At 68.9% G+C, this 3824-nt stretch overlaps 1 non-coding gene across 1 annotated transcript; it reads left to right on the forward strand.

Moving 5' to 3' along the window:
* The first annotated feature begins 3193 nt into the window (after positions 1-3193).
* LOC135979165 (5S ribosomal RNA) lies at positions 3194-3312 on the forward strand. Its single transcript, XR_010596492.1, has one exon. It is a non-coding gene; the product is annotated as a 5S ribosomal RNA (ribosomal RNA).
* The last annotated feature ends 512 nt before the right edge of the window (positions 3313-3824 follow it).

A 3824-nucleotide genomic window follows, 5' to 3' on the forward strand; every position in this document is an offset into this window, starting at 1 on the left:
GCCGTCTCGGCGGAGGGCCGGGTGCTGGCCTCCGCCCTCAAACGGGCCCGCTCCCCCCCTCCCACGCCGGGCAGGGTCGGGTACAATACTCGGATTGATCCCCTAGGCTGAGCTCCGGTTCTCACAGGCTCTGAAAAACCTGTCCTCAGAAATCTCCTCACACAATCCTCGAAAGGCAGGTCGAAAAAGCCAAAGCCCCGCCTTCGGCGGTACGAAACTGGAACTGGGCGCCACCTCGTGGTTCCCTCGGTCGGCCGAGACGGCGTGGGGCGACCCCTTCCGGACATCCGCGAGACGACCGGCCGTCAGGTCAACCCATTCGCTCCAAAGGGGTTGACCTGGTGGCCGAGAGGGGACTTTGAAAATTTTTCGGACTTGGAAAACTTTTTTTTTTTTTTTCTTCCCCCAGCCCGCTTCCTCCGGGTTGACCCGGTGGCCGAGCGTCTCGCCGTCCCCGGACGCGGCGAGGGACTGCCTCCCGGCCGTCAGGATCGGGCCCACGGAAGTCTGATTTTAAAAAAAATTGGCCGACGCCACCGCGGAGGGCTACCCGGGCACCCCGGGCCCCGGAGCCGGAAAAGGGAAAAAAAGGATCGGGCCCACTAGAGACATGGACCCGGCCGCCAAGCAGGCCGCCCTGGGCTGACCCTCCCCGGCCGCAGCGAGGGACTGCCTCCCGGCCGACAGGATCGGGCCCCTGGAAGTCTGGGGGTGGGGGGGGGGGAAATCGCCCCACGCCCCCGAGGAGGGCTGCCCGGGCGGGCCTGGCCCCGGAGCTCGGAAAAAAAAAAAGGATCGGGCCCACTAGAGACATGGACCAGGCCGCCCTGGGCTCACCTTCCCCGGCCGCAGCGAGGGACTGCCTCCCGGTCGACTGGATCGGGCCCCTGGAAGTCTGGAAAAAGAAGAATGGAACCTGACGCCTCCGAGGAGGGGGCGCCCAGGGAAGGAGGGAGATCCGGGTTGACCTGCTGACCGGACGGGAAAGAGGCCACCGGGCGTCCCCCCCCTTAAAACCTAGGGGTTGACCTGGTGGCCGGAAAGCGAACCGGCCAGCAGGTGAACCCTTTCGATTCCACGGGTTGACCTGGTGCCCGGGAAGCGAACCGGCCAGCAGGTGAACCCGTTCGATTCCACGGGTTGACCTGGTGCCCGGGAAGCGAACCGGCCAGCAGGTGAACCCGTTCGATTCCACGGGTTGACCTGGTGCCCGGGAAGCGAACCGGCCAGCAGGTGAACCCGTTCGATTCCACGGGTTGACCTGGTGCCCGGGAGGGGACTCTGAAAATTTTTCAGCCCTTTCGACTCGGGGTTGACCTGGTGGCCGAGAGGGGACTCGCACGGCAGGCAAGCCGCCCTGGGCTCACCCTCCCCGGCCGCAGCGAGGGACTGCCACCCGGCCGACTGGATCGGGCCCCTGGAAGTCTGGAAAAAAGAATGGAACCTGACGCCTCCGAGGAGGGGGCGCCCAGGGAAGGAGGGAGATCCGGGTTGACCTGCTGACCGGACGGGAAAGAGGCCACCGGGCGTCCCCCCCCTTAAAACCTAGGGGTTGACCTGGTGGCCGGAAAGCGAACCGGCCAGCAGGTGAACCCGTTCGATTCCACGGGTTGACCTGGTGCCCGGGAAGCGAACCGGCCAGCAGGTGAACCCGTTCGATTCCACGGGTTGACCTGGTGCCCGGGAAGCGAACCGGCCAGCAGGTGAACCCGTTCGATTCCACGGGTTGACCTGGTGCCCGGGAGGGGACTCTGAAAATTTTTCAGCCCTTTCGACTCGGGGTTGACCTGGTGGCCGAGAGGGGACTCGCACGGCAGGCAAGCCGCCCTGGGCTCACCCTCCCCGGCCGCAGCGAGGGACTGCCTCCCGGTCGACTGGATCGGGCCCCTGGAAGTCTGGAAAAAAGAATGGAACCTGACGCCTCCGAGGAGGGGGCGCCCAGGGAAGGAGGGAGATCCGGGTTGACCTGCTGACCGGACGGGAAAGAGGCCACCGGGCGTCCCCCCCCCCTTAAAACCTAGGGGTTGACCTGGTGGCCGGAAAGCGAACCGGCCAGCAGGTGAACCCGTTCGATTCCACGGGTTGACCTGGTGGCCGGAAAGCGAACCGGCCAGCCGGTGAACCCGTCCGATTCCACGGGTTGACCTGGTGGCCGGGAAGCGAACCGGCCAGCAGGTGAACCCGTTCGATTCCACGGGTTGACCTGGTGCCCGGGAGGGGACTCTGAAAATTTTTCAGCCCTTTCGACTCGCGGTTGACCTGGTGGCCGAGAGGGGACTCGCACGGCAGGCAAGCCGCCCTGGGCTGACCCTCCCCGGCCGCAGCGAGGGACTGCCTCCCGGCCGACAGGATCGGGCCCCTGGAAGTCTGGGGGGGGGGGGGAATCGCCCCACGCCTCCGAGGAGGGCTGCCCGGGCGGGCCTGGCCCCGGAGCTCGAAAAAAAAAAAAAGGATCGGGCCCACTAGAGACATGGACCAGGCCGCCCTGGGCTCACCCTCCCCGGCCGCAGCGAGGGACTGCCTCCCGGCCGACTGGATCGGGCCCCTGGAAGTCTGGGGGGGGGGGGGAAATGGAACCTGACGCCTCCGAGGAGGGGACGCCCAGGGAAGGAGGGAGATCCGGGTTGACCTGGTGACCGGACGGGAAAGAGGCCACCGGGCGTGCCCCCGTTAAAACCCCTAGGGGTTGACCTGGTGGCCGGAAAGCAAACCGGCCACTGGGTAGGCCGGTCGGCAACCTAGGGGTTGACCTGGTGGCCGGGAAGCGAACCGGCCAGCAGGTGAACCCGTCCGATTCCACGGGTTGACCTGGTGCCCGGGAGGGGACTCTGAAAATTTTTCAGCCCTTTCGACTCGGGGTTGACCTGGTGGCCGAGAGGGGCCTCGCACGGCAGGCAAGCCGCCCTGGGCTCACCCTCCCCGGCCGCAGCGAGGGACTGCCCCTCCCCACCCCCCGGCTGACAGGATCGGGCGCACTGGAAGTCCGGGACAGTATTTTCCCCGACGCCGGGGAGGGCGGGCGGAGGGGCTCTGGCGGCCAGCCCGGGCCCCGGAGCTCGAAAAGGAAAAAAGGACCGGGCCCGCGAGAGACGGGGGCCCTGCCGCAGGGGGGGGGGCAGTCCGACCGGGGCTCACCGTGCGGCAGGCCCGGGCGTCGGCAGGGGAAAGCGGGCGAGGAGGCGCGGGGCCGGGTGCCTACGGCCATACCGGACCGAACGCCCCCGATCCCGTCCGATCTCGGAAGGTAAACCGTCCCGGGCCTGGCTAGTACTTGGATGGGTGACCGCCTGGGAATCCCAGGTGCCGTAGGCAGCTTTTCCCGGTCCGAGTCAGCTCTCTCTCCTTTTCTGGGGGGGAAGGAGAGGGGGGGACGGGCCGGAAAGCCCCTCGTCGCTCCTGCCGAGTCGGAGGTCGCGGCCGCAGGTCACGGGTCTGGGCGCCTGGGGTCCGGCTCCCCACCCACCCGGCTTCCTCCGCGGAGGACCCCCCCCGGGGCCACCGAAGCCGCTGGGGGAGACGCCGGGCATGGGGCGGACTGGCCCGGACCCTCCCGGCCGCCGGCCCGCAGGTCCGCCCCGAATCCCCCCCCGCGGCCACCCAGGCCAGGCCTGGCCAGGCGGGACGGACGGCGGGTGTCCAGCGCCCAGCGGCTTCCTCCAGCGGGGACCCACGGACCCCAAAGCCGCAGGGGGAGGCCCCGGGCCTGGGACGGACTCGCTCGGACCCCCTGCGCCCGGCCGCCGGCCCGCGGGACCGCCCCGAATCCCCCCGCGGCCACCCAGGCCAGGCCTGGCCAGGCGGGACGGACGGCGGGTGTCCAGCGC

Source organism: Chrysemys picta, unplaced genomic scaffold, assembly GCF_011386835.1.
Source record: "Chrysemys picta bellii isolate R12L10 unplaced genomic scaffold, ASM1138683v2 scaf695, whole genome shotgun sequence".
Lineage (NCBI taxonomy): Eukaryota > Metazoa > Chordata > Testudines > Emydidae > Chrysemys > Chrysemys picta.